The sequence below is a fragment of the Phascolarctos cinereus genome, unplaced genomic scaffold (assembly GCF_003287225.1).
Source record: "Phascolarctos cinereus isolate Bilbo 61053 unplaced genomic scaffold, phaCin_HiC Scaffold_726;HRSCAF=1367, whole genome shotgun sequence".
Lineage (NCBI taxonomy): Eukaryota > Metazoa > Chordata > Mammalia > Diprotodontia > Phascolarctidae > Phascolarctos > Phascolarctos cinereus.
In genome coordinates, this window is record NW_027556098.1 from 369,463,515 (window position 1) to 369,490,090 (window position 26,576).

The following is a 26,576-nucleotide window of genomic DNA, read 5'->3' on the forward strand; positions in this document are numbered from 1 at the left end:
CCAAAATCACACTTAGATGCAGAGAAGAATGTTGCACGAAACTGGAGTCACTATTTCATCAAATAGAGAATTTTAAAATATCAGAGTTGGAAGGGACTTTAGATGTCATTTAGTCCAAACTGCCAGGTTAGAGATGGGCAAATCAGGCCGAGGATGACTTTCTCAAATTCGTACACTCAAGGTTAGAACCTAGGTCTCCTGGCTCCCAACCCATTGGCCCTTTTCTCTGTACATTCTACTCCAACTTTTGGAGTGGCTCCTTTTTGGAGCCAAAGGTTTTTTTTTCTCATATTACTCAAGAGTTTAGGAATCTACAGATATTCCCTGTTGCCTCTTATGTCAAAACCAAACTCATCACTCTGGCCTACAAGGTCCTTCTACCATGAGGGTCCACGTTGTGGGTTTCCAACAACCCTGGGAAATCCAAGGGAGCCCTTTGATCTTGCTGCCTTCAGATTAAAAACAAAATCCTTTGTAGACTACACATGTCACCGGCCAGGCTCTTCACACAGGGATATTATCGACTTTTTGTTTATACTGACACTGACTTTTCTGGTTATTCCCTTTCCTAGCGTCCAGGGATTATGGCAGTTCTGGGCTGGAAAAGAAATCCCTTCTTGATTTTTCACTGGAGATTTCTTGATCATTCTTGGGGCTTTGTTGAAGTAGGTATGTGGAAGCTGGACATGTAGGTATGTGGATGCCTCCCTCCAGGCAGCCATCTTGGCCAGAGGGCTCTTGTTGGCCATTTCTACCTCCTGTCTTGCTATTCTCTCTGACAATTCATGTCCTTTCCTTCTAATTCCGTTACAACTCATCTCCCACAGAACATCCTATTTAGTTGGACTCTCCCTATTTTCATGGGTCCTCTCTCTGCATCTAGAGAGCTATTCTCTTTGCCCTGAATTAATCTGCAACCTTATGTCAATTGCTTTGTGAGGGTAAGGTAGCCTTCTGTGCCTATCTGGGTGTAGGTTTAGAAGCAGAAGTTTGAGAGACTCCTCCTCTTCTGGTCCCCACTTATTGAATGTGGGTTTTGCTGTTTAGGATCAGGCACATCTTTTCTCATTCCCACTGGCAGTTCTACTTCTTAGTGACTCCTCTAGACATTACTCTGGTAAAGAGCTTTCTCTGCACACGTGTGAAAGGATGTGGGGAAAGATGTGAGTAAGGCAAAACCCAGCCACAGCCTCATTGGCTCAGAGCCCCTAAGCAGGATTCAAAACAAACAGACCTGTCTATTTAGACCTCTGTCTTTCTCTATACTAACCTCAGCCATTATCTTTATCTATCTTTCAATGTCTAGCCCTCCAATTGCCTTGCTTTCAAATAAGAACATACATCATTCCAACATAGTTACAACTTTTAAGAGAAAGTTGGCTTTAAAGTACTATTCAAATCAGCAAAAAAAAAACACTTAAAAGAGAAACTTTGGTTTTAACATCTAGTATCCCTTTGAGAGAAAGCAGAGGAGGGGTAAACTGATGACATTGTCTACTTTATTTTGCTACCTCTCACAGAGGCAAGTTCAGGAATGATTGTACCCATCTCCACTTGGGCCAGCTTAAAGACTGGACTCATGTCTACTTGGGATATCAACTTGCCCCACTGTCTGTAACAGCTAGAGGTAATCCTCATGGGCCTCTGGTGGCAGTTCAAGACGAATTTTAACCTCAATCGAAGGCCCTAGTCTCCCACTTGAACCTTCATTCCTTGTTCACCTGAATCATTCCTCACTGTGTCTTCTATAAACCCTCCATCTCTACACAAGGCTTCTGTGAGTCTCTGTCTCTGCTGAGGGTGGGAAAAAACAATGCTGTTTGTTGATGGTTGTACCTCCCACTCAACTAAGCATTGGCTCCAAAAGCCTATTAGAGTTATCAAGTCATTTCCTCATATGCTGGGATGGGTCCTTCTACTGATGGGGAACTTTGAAGCCACTGAGAGGCAGGATGATACAGTGGAAAGAGGGTTATCTGAAGTCATGGGACCTGGGTTCTAACTTTAATACATACTACCTGTGTGATGTTATAGAAATCATTGAATATTCTTGGGCCTCAGTTTTCTCATCAGTAAAATAAAGAAGTCAGTATGGATGGCTTCCTTTTCAGTTCTTGAGCTAGGATTCTATGACCTAAGTCCTACCCTCCTCATGTTATAAAGGGTACAAACTGGAGCCCAGGGAGTTTAAGAAGTGATATATAGGAGATTGAGAACCCAGGCCTCCTATTTTTCAGTCTAGGATTCAATTCTAAACTAACAGGCTGCCTGCTACCTACCATATTTATACACATAATTCCTGTTCTTTTTTTCCCCTGGTATTTTAACTTGAAATTTGGAGGGAGGAAGATTCATGTGAGCATCTGGGCCCCAATCTGCTACTGTCCCTGGCAAGCTTCATTAATTTCTAAGATTGCCACCACTACTTTCTAAAGAACAATGACTCACCCAGAGTTACATAGGCGTCAGTGACACAGTTGATTAGAATCAATAGATTTGAGTCTTTTCAATTTCTATAAATATTCCTTAAGCCCTTAATTTGTGAACAGCTCTGCACTAAGTACTGGGGATATGGGTACAACCATGGTCCCATCCTTCAAGGAGCTTCCATTCCAATTGGCCCAGGGGAATAGTGTATAGAAAGGGACACAAAATGCACATAGGTAAACTAATGTAAAATAATTGGAGGGGAAAGAAAAAACTAACAACTGGGAAAATAAGAAAAGCTTAAGGAATAACACTTTAACTGAGCCTGGAAAGAAGCTAAGGATTTAAGAAGTAGAGCTAAAGAGGAAGTACACTTCAGTCACAGGGAACATCCCCTGCAGAGAGGCGGAGAGGAGAAATAGAATGCCAAGTCCAGGCGATATCTAATACACCAGGTTTGTTCAACCATATAGTGTGTGAAGAGGAACAGTAGGAAATACTTGGAAGGGCTAGATCCTAGTACCATCCCCAGATATTCTAGGGCATTTCAGTTGTGAGCTATGACAGTGGGGACCAAATAGAGAATAATAATGAAGGTCATAGCATGGAGTGAGATCTCTGTGGGACCATTTGTTAGATTGTGGAGGGTTTTAAATGCCTGACTGAGGACTTTGTAGTTTATCCCAGAACAAATAGAAGAAGGTGCCACCAATGATTTTGGAGCAGGGGAATGATGTGATTAGACCTAGGGTTTGGGGCCATCGATTTGGCCTCTTTGTGAATAGAGACTCAGATGCAAGGAGACCAATTTGGAGGCTATTACAAGAACATAGGAAAGAGATGATGGGGTCCTGAACTAATGTGGTGGGCATATGAATGGAAAGAAGAGCATGGATGTGTGAGATGCTATAGGAATAGAATTGATCAGACTTGACAGCTGATTAGAGTAGGGAAGGGAGGTGATGGAAAGGGAAGAGTAGAGGATGACACCAAGATCATGAACTTGCATGATTGGAAGGACAGTAGTGCCCAGAACAGAAAAAGAAATTAGGAAGAGTGGAGGCATTGTACAATGATCAACTATGAGTGACTTAGCTCTCCTCAGCAATACACTGATCCAAAACAATTCCAAAAGATAAAAAATGCCATCTGCCTCCAGAGAAAGAACTGAGGAAGTCTGAGTGCAGATTGAGGCATACTTTTTTAAAACGTTCTTTATTATTTTCTCCTTTTCCTTTATTATTCTTGTTTTGTTTGTTGATTTGCATTTTCTTTTGCAACATGGCTGCTATGGAAATGTTTTGCATGGCTGTACATGGATAATCTATGTTGAATAGCTTGCCTTCTCCGGGTGGGGGAGGGAAGGGAGAGAATATAGAACTCAAAATTAAAAAAAAGGAATGTTAAAAAATTTTGTTGACATGTAATATGAGAAAAAATAAAAAATAAAAATAAAAAAAAATAATGGAGGGAGGTCCAATGGGAGAAGATGTTGAGTTCCATTGGAGACATTCTGGGTTTGAGTTAGCTATGTAATATCCAGGTGGAGTGGTCCAGCAGGTAGTTGGAAATGGAGGCTTCAGCTCAAGAGAAAGATGAAGACAAGTTATATAGACTTGAGAGCCATCTGACTAGAGAATTTCCTAACATTTCTCCCTTTTGTTCATTAGTTTCTCAGTGTTTATAGTGAAAAACCACTCACACCACTGGTGTCTATGTACGTAAACTGTACTATGGGGGAAAAGACCTGGGTTACTTTCGGGGGGAAGAGGAGAAGGGAGAACCCACCTCCCCTTTTAGCAGACTATCCTCAAAAGTTCCAAGGGCCCCAAACTTTCCATTCCCCCATCTTCCAGCCAGTATATTCTCCCATAAGAATTTGACAGCTCTTCTCCAGGTAAGGTAACTGAGCATGTCAATTCTCTTAGAGTTTTCATTTCTAAGGTGCCCTTACCCCTAAGGATGCTGTTTTAGGTGGAAGACTGGGAATTTGGAAGTCTGAATTTTACATACTGTTGTGGTTTACTCCAAGATCTTAGGCAACTCCTCTGGATCTCCATTTAGACTTCTTCATTTTCAAACTCCCCTAGGTTCAATATGGTACAATGGAATGAGCTTTGGGTTCTTGGAGTCTGTTTCTATTAACCCCTTCATTTTAAAGAGGAGAGAATCAAAGCATAAAGAGTTTCAGTGACTTTCCCAGTGTAACAGAGACAATAACTGGCAAATCTGATCTCTGAACCTAGGTCATGGGATCACAGAATTATAGATCTTGAGCTGGAAGGGACCTCAGAAGCAACCTAATGCAACCGTCCTGTTTTGCAGATGAGGTCAGTGAAGTTCAATTAAGTGACTTGTCTAATATCACAGAGGCAGTAAATAACAGAGGCAAGAGTTAAACCCAGGTTCTCCAGTTCCTGAGTCATTGACTTTCCATTAGCACCTGTAAGAGAAGCTGAAAGACCTCAGTCTAAGTTTCAGTCCTGCCACTTAATATCTGTAAGATCTGGGGCAAGTAAGTCACTGAATACCACTGGGCTACAGTTTCTTCATCTATAAAATGATGGGATTCACCTAGACCATTTCTGAGGTCCCAAAGAGGTCTAAATCCATGATCTTATGACCCGTATGCTCCGATCCAGCCAAACTGGACTAGCTGTGGCCTCTACACATGTCCTGGATGTATCCACTTCCCCTGACTCCAAACACTGACACCTCAAGTTTTCAAAGCACCCTTTCCTCACAATAGCCCTGTGAGATAGGAAGCACACATGATACTATACCCATTTTATAAAAGAAGAAACTGAGGTTCTATGAGCTAAGTTGACTTTCCCAGGGGCAAACTAATAATAAATATTCAAGGAGGCAGGATTCAAACCCAGGTCTTCCAACTCCCAAGCCAGACTTATTTTCATTATATTTGCTTGTCTCTTCACTTCCATGTCAATGTCCAAGGGTTCTTAATATTTTTGTGTGTCTGGACCCATTAGAGAGTCTGGTGAAGCTTAGAAACCCATTTTCAGAATCATTTTTTTAAATGAATGAAATAAAATATATAGGATTACAAAGGAAACTAATTATATAAAAATAAAGTAATCAAAAAAATTAATTTCTTGGACTTCGGGTTAAGAACTGCTACCCATCACCTAGTATTCTTCATATAACCTGGCCAAACTATTAAACTTTTAAAGATCAGTGACCACATATTATTCACTTATAACACTGAGCCCAGAATAAACTCATAGATGGTGCCCAGAAAATGTTTGGTGATTTAAAATATAGAGCTTGAGATTCCAGTTAGAGGGGAGACTAGAAGCCTTTTGAAGGCAGAGATTTTTGCTTTTGCTTTTGTATTGTTTCTAGCCCTTGCCATAAAAGTTCAGGCAGTAGCTCTTAGCAAAGTGGCCTGGACATCTTGGGCACTTAGGAAATGTTTGTAGAATGGAATAATTGAGTGTATCCAATGGACCAATGTCATTGGACCAATCTCTTCTCTAATGTCAGCAACGGTCCCATAGCTTTAGAGTCTGATCCAATTCTCAAGCACCATTTTCTCTCTCCTTCTTCCCTCTATATGAAACTTTTAAAAAAAATAATGAAGATGATACTCATTTTTGTGTTGCCTTTTGTGTACAGAGTACTAGCAGATGGCAGCCGGAATTAGCAGAGCAGCCTTGCAGATACATTAGGTACCAAACCAACTCACAAACAGCACCCCTCCCCATCATCTTTATCCCATTCCTTCCATCCTCCCAGCTCCAAGAGCATCCATGAGAGCTTCCCCACATGCAGGGGCTCCTTGGCTGGAGGTCCAGAGAGACTCCTTCTTCCCAGGAGCCCCATCACGGAATTGCAGAGTCTCAGAGTTGGAAGAGATCTCAGAAGAGTAATCCTGGACCCAAATGAGACTCCTCTCCATCACATCCCTGATATAGGCTTATCTAGCCTTTGCATGATGTCTTCTAGTAAGGGAGAACTCAGTAGTTCATCCCAGGGTCTTTCTGGGAGTGAAGGAACTGCACTTCTTAGGCAGATTATCTTGCTTTGTGGATGAAAGAAGGTCCCTCCTTAAAGCATCACTGTCTTCTTGTTCCCCTTCTTGGGATTTGGAATGGGTCAGGGAGAGGGTGATCTCTGCAAAGCATTCTGGGAAAGCCAGTAGGAGACTGGGTCAATGAGGCCATTCTTGGGAGCTCAGACAATGTTATTCCTTTTCCTGTGATCCCTGCTCAGAGACAGACTGGAGTCAAGGAGGGAAAGATGGCAGGGACAAACCTCAAGGAGCCATCACAACACATGCTTTTGGGCTAGCTCCATGGACCCACCAGCTTGGTCTCTATAGGATTCTTTTTCTGAAGTGTAGTTTCTAGAAGCCACCATTATTCTTGAGGGTCAGTATGGTCTAGTAGGGAAAAAAAAATCCCTGGATTTGATGCCAAAGGACCCGGACTTGAATCCCATCCTGGGTCTTCTATGGATTTGTTTTGTGGCCTTTGACAAGGCACATCCCTTATCTATGAGATGAGGAGGTTGGATCTACAGAGTCTCTTCCAGCTCCATGTCCTAAGATCCTTCAACAAGACAAATCTTAAGGATGTCCACTAAATATTGCCATTTCCCTGCAAGCTTGACTCCAAAGAAGAGACATGGACAAAGCATATACCCCTGCTTCTTTGTAGAGGCAAGGAACACTATACAACACCAGGTTTTTTCAATATGTCGCTTAGTTTTTCTGAATTATTTTCCCCTTTCTCTCCCTCCCTTTTTCTTTAAGGAATGTTTTTCTGGGAGGGGAAAGAAGATGGATCCATTGGAAAATGTAGGCAATATAAAAAATAAAATATATGATGTGTCGGTCAAATGTATTTTTAAATGACAGTATCAATTTGTCATCTACGACTTCATACAAACCTTTTATTATGTTATCCATCAACCAAGAACCATCCCTTAGATCACAATTAGCTTTCTGAATGAGTACAACCATGGCCCGAGACACTTTCTAGCTGTGTGACCCTGGGTAAATCACTTCACCCTGTTTGCCTCAGTTTCCTCATCTGTAAAATGAGCTAGAGAAGGAAATGGCAAACCACTCCAGTATCTTTGCCAAGAAAACCCCAAACGGGGCCATGGGTGAGTCAGAAATGACTGAAAAATGACTGAACAACCACAAAAACAGCCATCCCATGTCTGAACAAGAATCTGCTCTATGACATACTCATCAAATGTTTGACCAGTCTTTAGACCTCAAAGAAGTGAGAGCCCGCTCCCTCTTTGGGATAGTTCTCAAGGCTAGAAAGTTTTTTGGGACATCAAGCCTAAATCTACCTCTGAAGCTCCTTCCATTGCTCTTTCTGAGACCAAATAGAATAAGTCTAACTGCTCTTCCATGTGAAAACCCTTTAAGTACTTGAAAATAGGTATTACACCCACCCAACCTTAGTCTTCTCTTCCCCAGGCTAAACATCTTTGGGTCATTCAAAGGATCCTGGTGGGCAGAAGAACAATCATCTCTTGTATTCCTATAGAACTTTAAGATTCATTGCTCTTACCTCTAGGGCAGCTAGGTGGTGCCATAGTGCATAGAGGTCCATCCTGGAGTCAGGAAGACTCATCTTCCTTCAGTTCAAATCTAAACTCAGATCCTTAGTAATGGTGTGATCCTGGGCAAGTCACTTAACCTTATTTGCCTCAGTTTTCTCAGCTGTAAAATAAGCTGGAGAAGGAAATGACAAACTACTCCAGTATTTCTGCCAAGAAAACCCCAATGGGGTCATGAAGAGTTGGGCATGACTGAAAATGACTGAACAAAACATTCTAGGAGGCCCCTAGCATATGTTGATAAACGTTTAACAACCAGCTTTTTGAAAAAAATGCATATAGGACACTTTTAAGTTTAATCTATTATCATTTTTCTCTGATCACTTTCTTAACTCTAGAAATTGATAAAACATAATTAAAGCCCTAATTTGTAATGTTTGCTGATTTCTGAGGTGTAAAAGCTCACACTGAAAATTTAACAATCAGCATTCTGATTAGAGCTGGCTCCAACACATTCCTGATTCTTACTGATATGATTTCCTGAAAGACTTCCTGAATTTTTTCCTTTGTCTTAAACCTTTTGTCCTCTGTTAAATTAAGAGCCCCTTTGGGAAAAGTCTTTTCAATCATTTACACATCACTACAAATGAATTTGTCAGCCCCCCCCCCTTCCTAAGAGTGGGATCTGATGAGGGAAGACACAGGGAGCTTGAGGACTTTGGGCGTTAAGCTCAAGGTACTGCTTTGATAGGAAAGGAGGATGAAGTAGAAATAAATTTTGCTAATTTTGCCTAGAGTTAGCACCATCTTGGGGCTATGAGTTCGGAAGACAGATGGTACAGTGGATAGAGTTTTGGACTTGGAGTAAAGAAGACCCCAAATTGGATCCTGTCTCAGGCACTTACTTGCTGTGTGACCCTGGTCAAGTCACTTTGTTTTTCTAAGTCTCAGTTTCCCCACCTATAAAATGGGTAGAATAATAGCACCTATCTCACAAGGCTGTTGGGAGGCTCAAATGAATTACTGTAGGTAAAGTGTGTTGCAAACCTTGAAGCGCTATGTAAATGTTAGTTATTGTTATTACCGTTGTTGTTGTTGCTTTCCCATTTTGTAAAACGGGACTGTCCATCCTTGCATGTGACAAATGTAATATACTTAACAAATAAAGAGGAATGACTGCATGAATAATTCACAACTAGGGCATATTTACTTACACAAAGATTGAAAGTTCCTTGTATATGTTATTTCATCATGTTTTCCTGGCACTAGCACAGTAGGCACTTAATAATGTCTATTGATTGACGGATTGACATAAAGCAAAAACTGACTTTCCATAGTACTCAAAAGTTTTCAAAAGACTTTACGAAGGTGATCTCATCTGACCCTCACAGCAGCTCAGTGAGATGGGTTCCATCTCACAGGTAAAGAAACACCCACAAGTATCTCTCTCCCCTAGTCACACGACTAACAAGTATTTGAGGTAGTTTTGGAACCCAGGTCTGTGATTCTGTGAGCCTATGGAATGAGGTATTCTAGGAGGGTGAACTTTCCAAATAAATGAAGTATCATTTTTAATCAATAAACCTTCCCATTCCCTACCCCTTTTACTATTTTGGAAGGAGTATTGGTTCAAGAATCTTTCAAAGATCCATTACACATTTTTGCTATTCATTACATAAGGCAAATGAAATATAACTTTTGTTTTCGGTTGTGTTCCACTCTTTGTGACCCCCTTTGGGGGGATTTCTTGGCAAAGGTAAAGTTTACTATTTCCTTCTCCAGTGGATTACGGTAAACAGAGATCAAGTGACCCAGCTAGTAAGTGTCTGAGGATGGATTTGAATTCACGGACTCCTGGCCTGGTGCTCTATTTGCTATGCCACCCGGAAGCCCCCTAAATGTAATTTACCTTGATCCAATTTATTCTGTCTCTTGCTTGTTTGGTCATGGGTGTTTGCGTGGTGTCTTCTCCCTTAGACTTCGACCTCCTTGAGGGTGGGAACGTTCATTGCTTCTTTACTTTCCTGGTGCCCAGCACAGACTCTGGCACCTAGCTAAATTGCTTATTGCCTTCTTGGCCTGACCTTCAGAAACTCAGATGAATGACTTGCAAGGAGTGAGTCCAGTCGAAGAATTCAAAGAATCTTAGGATCCATGCACTGGTAGCAATTGCACTATTTAGCCTTTAAAGGACTTTCCAAAGCTAATGTGATGAGTTAAAACAGACAAAATGGAGAAAATAATAGACATTCTCAATGAAGTAGTGGAAAGAGCAATGTATTTAGGCGTGAGAAGAACTGGCCTTTATTTCTGGCCTAACCACTCACCCACCGGGTGACCTTAGGAACATCACTCAATCTCTCTGTGTCTCAGTTTCCTCCATTTCATGAGAAGGAGTGGAAGGAAGTGAGGATGTTTTCCAAAGACAAGACTTTTGGGAGTGGGAGGATGGTATGTTAGCTGCTTTACAGTGCTCAAATGACTGTCATTTAGATGAGGCATTAGACCCCCCTTTTTTTTTTAACTTTTCAGTGACTACATGGTTTATTAAAACACATTAAAGGAGCTGTCATACAGCAAAATTGTAAAGAAGCTGCTTCCCTTAATTGTCTTTCCCCAAACCTCTTCCCAGCTAATATTTGGACTATTTATGCCCAACCTGTGGTGGAGCCTTTCTGCTCGTATTGATCTGATCAGCTACAGTTATCCTTTGTACCTTGATCCCAACATAGTGATGGTATTTTGGTCCTCTTTGAGCATGAAGGACAACAACTAATGGGGAAAAGAATAAGGGAAGTAATTCTCTTTAGAACTTGTTGAAATCAGCTCTCTGGACAGTCAGAGAAAATAGGAGAAAAATATTGGGGATGGGGATTGAGATCGGGATTGGTCTCTTGTTTGGATCTCACCAGTAGCTGAGGTTTCATTACTCCTACCAATCTAGCATCATTTTGTCTCTGGTTGATTGTATCAACACCCCCAAACCCAGGTCCCACACTGCTCCCTTATGCAAGATCTGTCCCAGTTTGTCCTTCTCTGTGCCTAATGTGGATGAAAACTGAAACAGCAGCCACTGATGAGCCACAAGCAGTCACGAATGATGACAATCCCACTGGCATCGTGGAAACAATGGCCTGAAATGGTAGACCAGATATCTCTTTAAAGGTTAAAAAAAAAGAAAAAGAAAAAGAAAAAGAAAAAAAGAAACACAGGGATTTTGTGATCTGTACACCTACATTTCCCTTACGTCTCACTGGTCTATTCCCCAACACACCCATTCAAACACCTAGAAAGCATTAGGAAAGTCTGCTATATGTTATCACTAGCAATCCTTTTACGCTAACCCACCAATTGAATGCAGATCCAAATTACCTATGTGGATAAAATCCCCAGGTTGAGGATTCTGTGTGGTTTGAAACCTGCATATAGTCATCAAAATTCATATCTCCATTACAAAGATATGACATTGTTAATTGTAATTATTATTTACAATAAATGATATGCTAAGGAAAACATCATGCCTCCATCCAGTTCATATGAACAATCAGATACATTCTCATATAATATAGTGTATCCAATCAAATTTATATTAAACCCAAATCTAAAATGATCACATCTAAGAGGTCAACATAAAACCAAATTACTCATTTGCCAGAGAGGGTCCTATCAAGCCCTTTGGGAAAATACATCTAATATTTGGCACTAAAACATGATGATTCCAGCTATCTTTTTTTCCCTTCCATAAATACTGATTGATTTTATTGTGAAGTAAGTCTCCCTGGAACCTCACCTCAAATAAAAAAGTGCATAGAAAAGGAATTTCATAACCTTTGTATAATATATCTATATTCTAGTTCCCAAGGAGGGAAGGCAGTGCTCCCTTGGGAAACATGCTGTGCCAGGGTGGAGGAGAGGACTAATGGGAAAGGGGTATCTCTTACTCCCAGAGTGATGGTGAGATGGTCAGGATGTGAGTGGGGGAAGAACTACTTGGGGATATTGGGGAGGGAGCAAAGGTTGGTCAGCTGAGAAAACAGGTGAGTATTTGACCTCCACAGATACAAGAAAGCTTGTTACTAGCCTCCTCAATGCTAAAGGTCACACATGATATCTTCTCCCCTAGGGATTTCTAGCCCCAACTGGTTGATGAAGTTGACTTCCTTTCTAGTATTCAAGCTGTTGTTCCCAAATACATACACTGTGATTCCAGATCTTTGCCAAGAATTCTTGCTCATTCAAAAGTAGGCTTCATTCTCAACCCTTGCTCCCTCCTACATTGAGAAAAGTCAAATAAACTTTCCCTCTCCTCACTCATCACAAAAGATCTCTAATGTGCACTCCTAGGGCTGCCCCACTTGAAACTAATCAGCCCCTCTTCCCTTCAGTTCAATCATTTGTCTCGTTCTGCTTGTTCCCAAAGGACACAATGGATGGAAGTTACTAAGAGGCCAATTCAGCTGAATACCAGGAAAAAATTTCCTAGCTGGGAGAGCTGTCCAAATGTGCAATGGGCTTCCTGGAGGGATGGTGGGCTTTCCCTACTTGGAAGTTTCCAAGCTGAGACTGGATGACTTCCTATCAGACATGTGATGGTGAAGATTCCTTTTGTATGTTGGTTAGACTGCATGGCTGCCAAGACCCCTTCCAACTCTCAGATTCTTCAGTTTTGATTCTGATTCTGTCTTCCTAACTCCAGTGGATAGCACATTAAGTCAGGCCATACCAGGGAAGGTGGACCAGAAAAGGACTAACAGGGGTCACTTGGTGGTGACGATATCCATCCTATGAGGATGCAACTAACACTTACTGGAAGCCAGCAGGCCTGAGATTAGTGCAGAGATATCATACGGGGAGAAGTGAGACTTAGATTTAGACCACCAATCAGGGGCAAAAGGTGTGTCTTTTAGAAGAGGGATCTAGATGCTGGTGTAGAAGTAGGAGAGTAGAATGGCCCACTTTAAAAAGGGTGAAACCTTAGGAGCTGAGACTGAAGAAGATTTATTTATACCACAACTAAGAGGAAGAGATTTTTGTGCATATGTGTGTATGAGAGGCAGAGAGACAGAGACAGAGAGACAAAGAAAGAGACATCAAGAGAGACAGAGAGATAACCTCCAGATACCAGACCATTCCTCCAGTTCTCAGGGATGCAGTTTCACCTGATACTGGGAATGGTGTTTAATAATCCAGCCCAACCCTAAGGTAAAAAGATGCCTAGCCCCCGAACAGTGAACAGCACAGTCACAAACATGACACCCCAAGAACACACAAACCAGAATTCCCTAGAATGCTGTCCCCAAGAGAAGGATGCCACAGAATGCAAGCAAGATGCATACACCCAGGCACCCACACAACCACCCCTCTGTGCCAGACACCCACATGGGCAGCCTCACCTTGTTCCTGGCCTTTCTCACTCCACACATTTTAGGAACAACAGCATTAGACAGGTGAGTTTCCAAAAAATACACCAGCCACATTTTCTATGTTGCTGACCTTTAAACACAAGTTATGCCAACCCCAGGTAGAAATACCAGTGGAATCAGTTGGCCACCAACTCTCCACCTAGATACCTCCTCCTGCCCCAATCTTAACAACCCCATTTGCATTAGTTTTCCTCAACTGTAAATTGAGGAAATACAAGTACCTACCTCTCAAAGGTGGTAACAGATTTGTAAATCACTTAGCAGGTAGTAGTCACTTCATGCTTGTTCCCTCCCTTCCTACTGACTTTCCTTCTTTCCTTCCTTCCCTCTTTTTTCTTTCCCTTCCTTACTTCTTTCCTTTCTTCCTTCTCTTCTTCCTTCTTTTCCTCCTCTACTTCTCTCCTTCCCTTCTTTCCCTCTTCCTTCTTTCCTTTCCTCATTTCCTTCTTCCTTCCTTTCCTCTTCTACTTCTCTCCTTCTCTCCTTCCCTTTCTTTCTTCCTTCCTTCTTTCCCCAGGTAGAAGTGCCAGTACAATTCATTGGCTACCCACTCTCCACCTAGATACCCTGTAAAAGAGGCTCTAATAATACTCCAGCAAATCACTCAATTACTTAATTTCTCAGTGCCCCTAGGCACTCTAAGATCTTAAATGGCAGAGAAGTAGCTGATTTGCCCTAGCAGGGAAAGCTCCTCACAAGAAGTTCCCTCCTCTATATGAAATCACAGGTCCCAACCTCATTTCCCCATCTTCCCACTTTCCCTCTCCCTAAAACCCCTCCAAAACCAAAACAGAGGATTGTAGTAAGGCTTAAATGATAAAATGTGTAAAGCTCTTTTGCAGAAACTTCCAAGATCTCTCTCTCTCTCTCTCTCTCTCTCTCTCTCTCTTCTCTCTCTCTCTCTCTCTGATTAAGAGCAGTGAGTGATCTTTTCTTACCAGGAACAAGAATATTTGGGATTGCCTGAGAAGCCTATGGAGCACTGAAATTATCCCAGTTACCTGTGATCATTCCCATCCTCTACCCTCTTCCCCAGGTTTTCTTCTGTGATGTTTTAATGAGAAAATTAGACAAGAAGCCTGGGGATAGAAAAGTCAAGCTTTTAGGAATAGAGTCAAGGCAAATGGTATCAAGCCCTGTTATCCCCAAAACAAGAAGCCAAACTGGAGCTTGGAACAGAATCCAAAAAATTCTCCACCAAAAGGATCCTTATGTCCTTACAGCTCAGGGTCAGAGCTGGTCTCAGTGTGTGGGGAGAATGTAGGAGAAGGGAAGAAAGCAAACAAACTTTTATTTGTTGTTATTCAGTCATTTCAGTTATGTCCAGCTCTTGGTGGCCCCAGTTGGGGTTTTCTTGGCAAGAATACTGGAGCAGTTTTCCATTTCCTTCTCCAGTTCATTTTACAGATGATGAGGACATTGAGGCAAACAGGATTAAGTGACTTGCCCATGTCATACAGCTAGTAAGTGCCAGAGACCAGACTTGAACTCAGGAAGATGAGGCTTCCTGACTCTAGACCTACTACTTTGTTCACTGCACCACCTAGCTGCCAAGCTTTTATTAAGCACCTACTATGTGCCAAGCCTTTTAAAAAAAACATTATGACATTTGGTCCTCATAACAACCCTAGAAGTGCTATCACTGTCCCCATTTTATAGTCAAAGAAATGGAGGCAGATTTTAAGTGACATGCCCAGAGTCACCAGAAACCAGATTTGAACTCAAGTCTTCCTGAGTCCAAGACCAGGGCCCTATCCACTGTACCACCTAGCTGCTTCTTGTAAGTACATGGAAAGACTCAGTTGGAAAAACCAGGGCTTCAGGAGCCAGACATTTCCAGACATGCCAGTGCTGAATGAAGAGCTCAGACAAATGTCTCCATTTTCAGAGACCATAGAATGCCTTAGCTAATCCAAGCCCCTTATTGTTAGATGGACAAACTAAGCCTTGGAGAAAATTCATGAATAGCCCAGCATCACACATTGATGGGGGTGGAGCCAAGACTTAAAAGCAGGCCTTCTGAGGCCAAGTCCAGTGGTCTCTGCCCACGATGCTGCCTCCTACAAGCAGTGAATTCCTTACTGATTAATCAAGCATTTCTCTGCATCTTTGTCATTACAGCACCCACTTCACATGATTTCTAGAAAGACTAGACTTTGGAATCTTCCCCCGCATCCATCTGTCATTGTTTTCTACTTCCTGTGACCTCTGTAGCAGCTTAATTGCAGACAGAAGGTTGGTACACAATGAAGATGAGAAACTTTGGAGTTATTTTTTGGTGGTTGTTTTTTCTCCTTGTTTGGAAATGTGTTTGCTATCATGGGAACTCTCTTGGCAAGATGTGGGCTCCAGATGGGCACCCCTTACCACCATTGGCTGTTTGCTGATACCTGTGAGGGTGACTCTCTGTTCCTTGGTCTGATCTAATATTACAAGCATTTGTTAAGTGCCTACTATGTGCCAGGCACAACAACACCAATAATAATAACCTTTAATAGTTCCAGGCACTGGGTTAAGAGCTTTACAAATATTATCTCATTTGATCCTCACAAGAGCCCTGAGAAGCAGGAGTATTATTATCCCTACTCTAGAATTGAGGCAACTGGAGCAAACAGAGGTTAAATGACTTGCCCAAGGTCACACAGGTAGTTGGATGTCTGAGGCAAAATTTGTACTTAAACCTTCCCAACTACAAGCCCAGCTTTCTATCCATTACACCATCTGATTCATGTACTGTATAAGGTGCTGGGAATATAGAGATGGTAAAAAACAATCCCTGTTCTTAAGGGGCTTACATTTTACTGCATGGATACAACATACGGGCAGATAAATAAGTGCATGCCAATTTGCAGAGGGAGAGCCCTTGTAGCTGGAGAATAAGGGAAGGCTTCCTGTAGGAAATGTCACCTCGGCTAAGTTTTGGGGGAAGCTAGAGATCCTAAGGAGTGGAAGTGAGGATGGAATTGCATCACGTTGATGTGGGATGCCCTGTGTAAAGGTGTAGTGGAGGGAGATAGAAAACCAAATGATGAACTCTCACTATTAGAAGTGGTTGAGGCTCGAAGCTATCAGAGTGGCCAATGTGACAAAAAAAAAGGGAAATTTTGGATGTTGGAGGGGATGTGGGAAAACTGGGACACTAATGCACCATTGGTGGAGTTGTGAACTGATCCAACCATTCTGGAGAGCAATTTGGAACTAAGACCAAAGGGCTATAAAATTGTGCATACCTTTTAATAAGTAGTACCATTGCTAGGTCTATATCCCAAAGATATCGAAAACAAGGGAAAAGAACCTATTTGTACAAAAATATTTATAGCAGCTCTTTTTGTGGTGGTTAAGAATTGGAAATCAAAGGGATGCCCATTGATTGGGGAATGGTTAAACAAGCTGTGGTATATGATTATAATGGAATGTTATTGTGCTATAAGAAATGACAAGCAGGACGATTTCAGAAAAACCGAGAAAGACTTCTATGAACTGACACAGTGAAGTGAACAGAATCAGGAGAACATTGTACACAGTAACAGCAATGTTATTGGATAAAGAACCGTGAATGACTTTTTCTCAGCAATTCAATGATCCAAGACAATCCCAAAAGACTAATGATGAAGCATACTATCCACCTCCAGAGAAAGAACTGATGTTGTTTGAATACAGACTGAAGCATGCTATTTTTCACTATCATTCTTTCATTTTTTTTCTTTTATTGCAGCTTTCTTCTACAAAATGACTAATATGTAAATGTCTTACATAACTGTACGTGTATAATCTATGTCTGATTCCCTATCATCTCAGGGAGTGGAGAGAGGAGAAAGGGAGAAAGGAAGGGATAGAATTTGGAACTTAAAACTTCAAATGATTTTTTTTAAAGAAGTGGTTGGGGCCTTGAAGAGCAATGTCATAAGACTTCTTAGTCCATGTGTGTCTGGGAGATGTAAGAGGGCATTGGGGGCTGGTCTAAGCTGAACAGGGAACTAGAAGATGGCAACTCATTATAAATAGTGCTCAACTAATCTGGCTAATGCTTATCCCAATGGAATAAACCAGAGCATGAGCTATGGCCAGTAGATGCTGGTTTAGAGGCATGTCATAGTGACTAGAGCGCTGGATTTGGACTCAAGAGGACCTGATGTCCACTCTGACACTTGCTAGCTGTGTGATCATGGGTAAATCATATTTCTTTTTGTTTTTAATAGTATTTTATTTTTTCCAATTATATGTAAACGTAATTTTTAGCATTCATTTTTACAAAATTTTGAGTTCCAAAAAATCACATTTCTTTTTCAAGCCTCTGTTTCCTCAGCTGTAAAATGGGACCATTGTCTATTAATGTATTTTCCAGCTCTAAGTCTATGATCCCATGTCCAGAGATGGGTATGAGCAAAGTGTTCTTCCCATTTCTGGCTAATTACTTGTAAATGACCCAACTCTAAGGGGGAGGCATTTTGAGATGCTAAAGCAGTCCCTTTATTGGCCATTGAGCAGGAACAGCTGATGTTGCCTTCTCTTCTAGCTTCAGATCCTGTCAGGATCATTTCAAGTCCCTTCCCATGAAAGGGAGGAGAGGAGTGACTTGCTTCATTCTCTGCTTATGCTTCCATGGGGCCATGAGCACATGGATTTTTAGGCAGCCTCTTTTGTATTTATTCTTTCTTGAGCTTATGTGAATGATTATCTATGCTGAAACAAACATGTTTAGGGACTTGGAGGTGACCTTGTGAGTTCAATAGGTTCAGGAACTGACTGGCAGCAAGAGAAGAGTACCTATCAACTATTCCCCAGTGCTCTTGGAATAGACAGTCATAAACAAAATGTTTAGCCCAAACCTGACTCATTTTACCAGAGTTGTTTGGACAGTGCAGAGATGAGGTTTATATATACACATACATACATACACACATATGTATACATGTGTGTATACACATATACAGATACAGATATACACATGCATATATATACACACACAAATATACATATATGTGTATATGTATATGTATAGACAGATAGATATAGATATATATGACCTATTTGGTAGGCTCTGGAACTTCTTTATAATCTGAAGTGGCAGTCTCCTGAAAGGGTATAACAGTAGTTAAAAATTAAGTTACTTAATATGCTTTCAGGTTGTTCTGTTAATGCACCCCATAAATAAATTGTTCCCTTATAATTCTTTTGTGTGTAGATAATAAATATCTATCCCATACCTGATTTATATTGAACATTGAGTACATTTCTACTGCTCCATTTGGAGAGACTATAGACATGAGTGACGGTAACTATTAAAAACAACAACAACAACAACCTGGAAATTGAATTTCACCAACTCAGAATCAGAGAATTTTTAGAGTTGGAAATTTTAGGTCATCTGGTCTGGACTATGCCTGAATAAGAATCCTTTGACTAATAAACGGATATCCAGCTTCTGGCTGAAGACTTCTAATGATAGGAAATTCACTGCCTCCTCATTCTACTGGGGAACAACTGTGACTGTTAGGAAGTCCTTTCTCATATCAAAGCTCCTTTTGCCTCTTCACATTTTCCATCCCTTACTTCTAGTTCTTCCTTCAGAATCCAAGAAGGACACATCTAGTCCTCCTTCTAGAGTTCAAATACCCGAAGAGAGCTGCCATCTTCCCAGTAGATCTTCTCTTCTCCAGCCTAAACAGCCCCTGTTCCTTCCATCAATGCTTATGTGCCACAGACTCAAGGCCCTTCACCAACCTGGTGAAAACACCTTCTGGATATTCTCCAGACTATCCTTTTCCTCCTTTAGTGGCTTGTTGAGGTTCAGCCACAGCTGGAATCTACCTAAGTTCCCTCTCAATGGACTCCTTCCTTTGGAACAAATGCCAGGGGTGGGCTGAAACTATCTTGAGAGCCAATTATTAAATTTCCATTGTGAACTCTTGCATCTCAGAAAACGGCAATGGCTTCAAATCATTATTTTGTTGATCTGTAGACTTAAGAAGGTGATGAAGAAAATGTTAATAACACAGAGTAAACTCAAAAGTGTGTCCTATGAACGATTCCCCCCCCCACCCAAAGAGCTGGTTGTTAAACACTTATCGGCATACTCCTGCATATTCTACAGGAATCAGAAGCATGAAAATAATTAAACCTACCCTTGTATCTCCCCAGGGCTGTTGTAAACCTCAGCTGATAAAATAGATTTGAAAGTCCTTGGGGAGGGAAGAAAGAGAAATCTACAAAAGTATTATACAGATAAAGCAAATTTTGAAAAAGATTAATAAAATATACATGCATGGGTATTTATACATAAATACAAACGGAAGTGCAATATACATACGTGCAAGCACACATGCATAATACTCATGCACATACATGTAATCACATTTTTGTTTCCTTTTCAGTAAAATAAGGGACCTCAACTAGATGTTTTCTAAGGCTTATTCCAGCTTTGATAGTCCATATTCTAAAGTCCTTTTCAGTTTCTAACATTCTGTATCTAAGGTCCCTTCCAACTCTTATTCTCTGTCTCCAGAAAACATTTTTTTTTACAAACTATAGTTAGAGGCACTCCATCCCTGGCCAAAGGCCCATCATTCCTCTGTCTTAAGTCCTCATCCAGAAATCCAAATATCACTCTCAAGTACCATCTTCTTAACCAGCTGTTCACTTCCACAATCAACCTTTCTCTTTTGAAATTCCTACCTTCAACCTGCAGGAGTGATTTTAAAAAAGACATTTAAACACCACCTGTGCCCCCCAAGAATTTTCGGTTTCTTCCCCAACACTTCATTATCTTTAGCTTTGCCTTCTAGGTCCCTTCTGTTGGTATCATTTGTCCCCACATGAATCACTAAAAGTGGGTTGTAGTTCTTAGAGCTGATAAGTCTTAGAATACTCTCTTCCTTGTCCTTGATAAGCAGTCCCCAGGAAGATGACTTTTTTCCCTATCAGATCAGTGCATGGACACCTCAGTAGCTCTCAGCTCTCACCAAGCAGAGCAGGACTTATCTCTGTTTAATCTCTGAACGAGGCTGGATGACTCCTCCTTTAGATTGTAAGCTCCTTGAGGGCAGGGACTGTCTTTTGCCTCTGTGTGTGTGTGTGCGTGTGTGTGCGCGTGCATGTGCGCGTACAATGCTTAGCACAGTGCCTGACAGGCCCTTCATAAATGTTCATTTATTAAATGATTTAGATATATGTATACATGTATAAATTAATAATGTCGATTGATTGACTTCCTGTGCACTTGCATCATCATTCCTTGTGGCAGAGAATCTGGTCCTTCCCCATTTCTCCCTTCTACAGGAATAGAAACATACCTATTATTCAGCTCCAAATGTTTGGTGGTTCCTCTCTTCCCCTTCACCTCTGTGTCACATTCTTTTAGTCTTCAGTCTTCTAACACAGGTTAAGATTCCACTCTTCTTCAAATGCTTTTTTTCTTCCTTTTTTGTTTTCCCCTTCTTTCATCCTTTTCAGAAACATTTTTCTACTTGATAACATGGAGAGGTAGAGACACGTTCTCTCAAAAAGACATTTTGACTTTTCCTCTAGAAGAGACACCAGTTTGCATTTTGTGTGAATGTATGGTAGCTATTCCTTGCCACTTGGCAGAAACATGAATGCAATACACTCTCTGCAGGGTGCCAGGATATTCCCTTTGCCTTCTTTGCTCACTGAAATGGAGATCTTCATTTCTCAGTAGTTCTTGTGGCTAAGTGCCTCCGAAAGCTTCATGTTAGTCCTATCTGCCCACTGTGCCTGGCACCACTGCTAAGTCAAGTCAAGGGCTAAGCACTGTGCTAAAAGGTTCCTAAGTGAAACTTTCTTTCCAAGGGACTTTGACACCTTTTCTTTAGGACTTTAGACCCATCAGCTATCCATTCTTAGGTGTGTTTCATTCACAACTGCTTCCTAATAACCTAATATATATGGAAACTGCCCTCCTCTTCCTTCTACTTCACTGGCATCATTTATAGTCTTTGGCATGTAGTAAATGCTTAATAATGACTTTTTCCATTTCATTTCATTCTTCTTTCCTCCTCTAACCTCTTCTGGCCCTATCCCTTGTACTTTTCCCCTCCCAAACTGAGACATTACTTCTCTTGTGCACACCAAAATGTCCAATCACTATCACAGTCCCTTACTGGGCCAGACATAAGAACATGTCAAGTGTCTATCTCTAGATGCTGCTACATTAGTGGCATAGACAAGCCCTGATTGGGCTTTTGGCTGGAGCAGCCCACTGGGATGATGGGAAGTGAATGTGGAATTTAACTCTGAGAGATTAATGGCCTCTCACATAGCAACAGAAATCAAAGGCTAGTGATGATGTTGGACTCTCTCCAAGTGCCTCTGGTTACAGATGTGGCCATAGTCCACCTTACTGGGACACCATCCATCTGGTGGGGGAGGAATAGAGGTCATGCTAGCAAGAAGTACCCTCTGGGACTATGTAGTCAGAAAGAGAAAAGCAAATTGGTTGTAATTGGTTGTGTGGGGTGAGAAAAGCAAGAAAGATTAAATATTAAAAATGGTCAAACCATGACCTATAACATTTAGCTGGAATAGGAACAAATTACATAGAACCTCAGGTAGTTCTGAGCGCTCGTTATAGCTGGTATCTCAAAAAGTCCTGCTAATGAAGCATTTCTCCTCCAAGCTGCTGCTGGTTAAGCTGTATGTGGCCTCTGGGCTTAGAATTCTGCAGGCTTTAGAAACACAGCAAAGTAGTCATCCTTGACTCCTTGCTGCCCACGCCCAGTAAAGTACCAAATTCTGATGGCTTTCTCTCCGTAATATCTTTTGTAAATGCCTCATATTTGGGCACTGCAATCTGTAAGTTGATGTGTCCTCAAAAACCCTCACTACCAAGTCTATCAACCTCTATGACCTACCCCCTGACTCCACTATGATCACACACAAGTGGCTGTGCCCTTGACTCAGAAGCATTCCAGTTCCATGATGAATAATTTTGATGTCCCATTTATCTGACCATTACCCCCTCTCCTTGTGCCTCAGCCCTCCTGAAGACTGTCCCTCCACTCATCCTTGCCTTCCTAGTTCATCAACCCTCTTCTGGCCCTACTTTCCTTCTTTCAAAATCTTCACCCAATAATGAAATAATCCAACTTCACACTCTCCTCCACCACTGAGTCCATTGTCCCCTGGTTCTACCCCTGACAGTTCTTTCCAAATCCTGACTCTGGTTTACTTTCACCATTTGTATTCTTGCTTTCTACATATGAAGCCAGACTTAGATGGAAGAAGTCATGGGGTCCTGTAGAATTTTGTGTCGTATTATGTTGGGTAATCTCAACTCGGCCTACAGTGCAACATAGCAATCCTTATATTCTTCCCTGATTGGCTCTGTATCCCACTGTCCTTGGTCATCATTCCAAACTTTATATTCTCTCCTCAAGACATTGACACCAACCACTACCCTTAACAGAGTTAAGTGGCTTGACCAGGGTCATAGAGCTAGCAAGTGTTTGAGTCCAGATTTTAACTCAGGTCTTCTCAACTCCAGGCCCCGTGTTCTATCTGCTGCATCACCAGATGCCATTTCCCACTGCCAGTATTAGTATTCGTCTTGCTATTCATGCTTTGGAGTATTCCTTCATATGGTTACTAATAGTTCACAATTCTTTTAAGAACTGTTCATATCCTTTCTTCATTTATCCACTAGAGAATGTCTCTGGGTTTTATATATTACTGTTAGCATGCTCTCTTGTTTTCTCTTTCTTTCTCATTACATATATATGCATATATATGCACATATGTACATAAATACATAACACATACATATATACATACATATACACATAAATATATACACAAGTGTGTATAAATATATATATACACATATATACATAACACATATATATACATACATATACACAATATATACACAAGTGTGTATAAATACATATGCATATATAAATAAATATATAATACATATTTTACACATGAATATATACACATATATATGTGTGCATAAATATGTCTGTATATATGTATATATATATATATATGTGTGTGTGTGCGTATACTCATATATGCATACACATATATACGCATAGACTTATGTGGTGCAATGGATAGAGCGTCGGGCCTGGAGTCAGGAAAACTCATCTTTCTAAATTCAAATCCAACCTCAGACACTTCATTTGTTTTGTTTTGTTTTGCCTTGTATGCTAGTATCTTTATTTGGGGAATTTCTTCACCCAAAAGGGCATAAGGATGAAATGCAGAACAAAAGAAGGAAATTGCAAGGATGTGGGGCAGATCCAGGTAAAACATCATGGACCTAATCATGGACCAGCAAGAGAAATGGATAAAGAAAGGAGAAAAGAATGGTCTGAGAAGAGAAGGCAGCGGGGCATCGTGGAGCACTGATTTTGGAATCTGTCAGACCTGGTTATGAATCCCAGTCCCACTTACTAAGCTTTGTGACCTCAGGCCACTGAGGATCATGGGATTTAGAGAAGGGACTAGAAATCTAGGACAACTTTTTTGCTTTAAAGATGAGGAAATTGAGGCCTGGAGTTAAGGATCTTGACCCAAGATCATACAGCTAATTTGGAGCCCAATGATTGCTAATAATAATTGCTAATAATAATTGCTGTTATTTTTATAACATGAAACACTCTTAACTTCTCTGGGCTTGTTTTCCCACCTATAAAAAGGGGTTGGATGAAAAATCTTTATCAGTCTCAGACACTTACTAGCTGTGTGACCCATGGCAGGTCACTTCACCCTGTTTGCCTCAGTTTCCTCATCTGTAAAATGAACTAGAGAAGGAAATGACAAACCACTCAGTACCTCTGCCAAGAAAACTCCAAATGAGCTCATCAAGAGTCACATACAACTGAAAAACAACTGAATAGCAACTATATGTATATATATATATATATGTGTGTGTGTGTGTGTGTGTGTGTGTGTGTGTGTGTGCATATATATATATATATATATATATACACACATTCATATAAATATTATGTATACATGTACATTGGATATCAGACCCTTCTCAGATATATTTCATGAAAAAAATTTCCCCAATTGATAACTTCCCCTTTTGACCTATTTACATTAATTGTATTAGTGAAAAAGTTTTTACATTTCATGGAATCTAAAATTATCTATTTTGTCTTTTGTGATTGCCTCTATTCTGTTTTGTTAAGATCTCATTCCCTAGCAAAAACTGTAAAAAATAAGACCTGATTTTGTTCTTTTCTATTTTTTTTTTGTTTATGACATGACCTTTAACATTATGCAATCCATTTTGAATTTATTGTGGCATTGGTGTAACATGTTTGTATAAATCTTATTTCTGCCAAAATGCTTTCCATTTGTCCCAGAAGATCTTACCAAATAGTGACTTCTTTCTCTGATAATCTGTGTTCTCATATTTATTTTTGTTATTGTTCAGTTATTCAGTCATGTCTGACTCTTTGTGACCCCATGGACTCTAATAGCGCACCAGGCCCTTCTATTCCCCACTATTTCACAAAGTATGTCCAAGGTCATGTTCATATTTCCATGACACCATCTATCCATCTCATCTTCTGCCATCCCCTTCTCCTTTTGCCTTCAATCTTTCCCAATATCAAGGTCTTCCCCAATGAGTCCTGTCTTCTCTTTATGTGGCTAAAGTATTTAAGTTTCAGCTTTCAGTATTTGACCTTCCAGTAAATAGCCTGAATTAATTTCTTTTCAATATTTACTGATTTGATCCCCTTGCTGTCCAGGAGACTCTCAAAAGTCTTTTCTAGCACTACATTTCAAAACCACCACGAAAAGGAAGTAATGGGGAGGAGAGGAAAGTGGGCAAATTTATCTAACACTTGTTTATTAAGTTCAATTATTTCTGATTCTTTCTCATCTAGTCTTTTTCATTGATCTGTTTTTTAAACCATTTCCAAATACTTTGAATGATTACTGCTTTATGGCACAATTTGAAGTCTACAAAGCGTATTCTCCCTTTCATCCTTATTCTAACCCTCTTCCCTTTCACTTTAATATTCAATCTAGACTTTTTGTTCCTCCAAATTTTACTCTACAAGATGTCCTCTTGACTATTTGATTAGCAGAGTCATGAACTTATAAATTGATATAGGCAGGATCACATTTTGCCCATATTGACACAACCAAGTCAGAAGCATCAGACATTTCTCAAATTATTTACTTGTTGTTTATTTCTTTAAAGAGAATTCTGTAATTGCATGTGTACAAGTATTGAGTTCATGGAAAATGTTACTGAACTCTTGCCCTCCTGCCCTCCTGCCTCCTATGTAGAAAAAGAGGAAAATATCCCAGTCATCACGACATTGAGATCCAGACTTCTGTGATACAGGGTGACTTATTGGACAGCGGTATCCTCAAGGAGGGTCTCAAGAGTAACCTCAAGTTTAAGAGTTTGGAGGACTGATCTAAAAAGAGAAGAGAGGTTCTCTTCTTGAAGAAAGATGATAATTGAACACTCTTCAGTCTTCTTTACTAGATCACCATCCATTTCCTACGCTATGAGCATGGATATGCCCAAGAACTCTACTTTTGAGTTCAACTATCACCTCTAGTCAAATGACCCCAAATAACTCCCAAATCTATATATCTATCTCTAATGTTTCTTCTGAACTGCAGAGCATCAGCAGCAGCTTCTTTTTGAATATATCTTACTGGATATCCCATAAACATTTTGAATTCAACATGTCCAAGACAGAACTCATTATCTTTCTCATCTCCAACAAACACTTAGACCTTCTACTCTTTCAAGCATCCCTATTTCTCCTGAAGACACCATCATCATCCCAGGCGCCTGCATTCTTTTTTTTTTTAATTTTTTTTCCATATGCTTTTGAGTTGAAAATTTTTTCTCCCTTTTTCTCCCCCACCTCACCCTCCCCAAGACGGCACACAATCCGACATAGGCTTTATTTACATACCCATTAAACATATTTTCACATCAGTGAAGTTGTAAGTAAAAATTAAAACCAATAGGAGGAACCATCAGAAAGATGAAACAAAATTCAACTTAAGGTAAAAATAAGTGAGAGCGATTCGACTTCCATAGTTCTTTCTTTGGATGTGGACTGCATTTTCCATCCTGAGGCCTCTGGAGATGTCTTAGATCCTTGTAATGCTGAGAAGGGTTCAGTTTAACATTCTTAGTCATTGCATAACGTGGCTGCTATTGTATACAAAGTCCTCTGG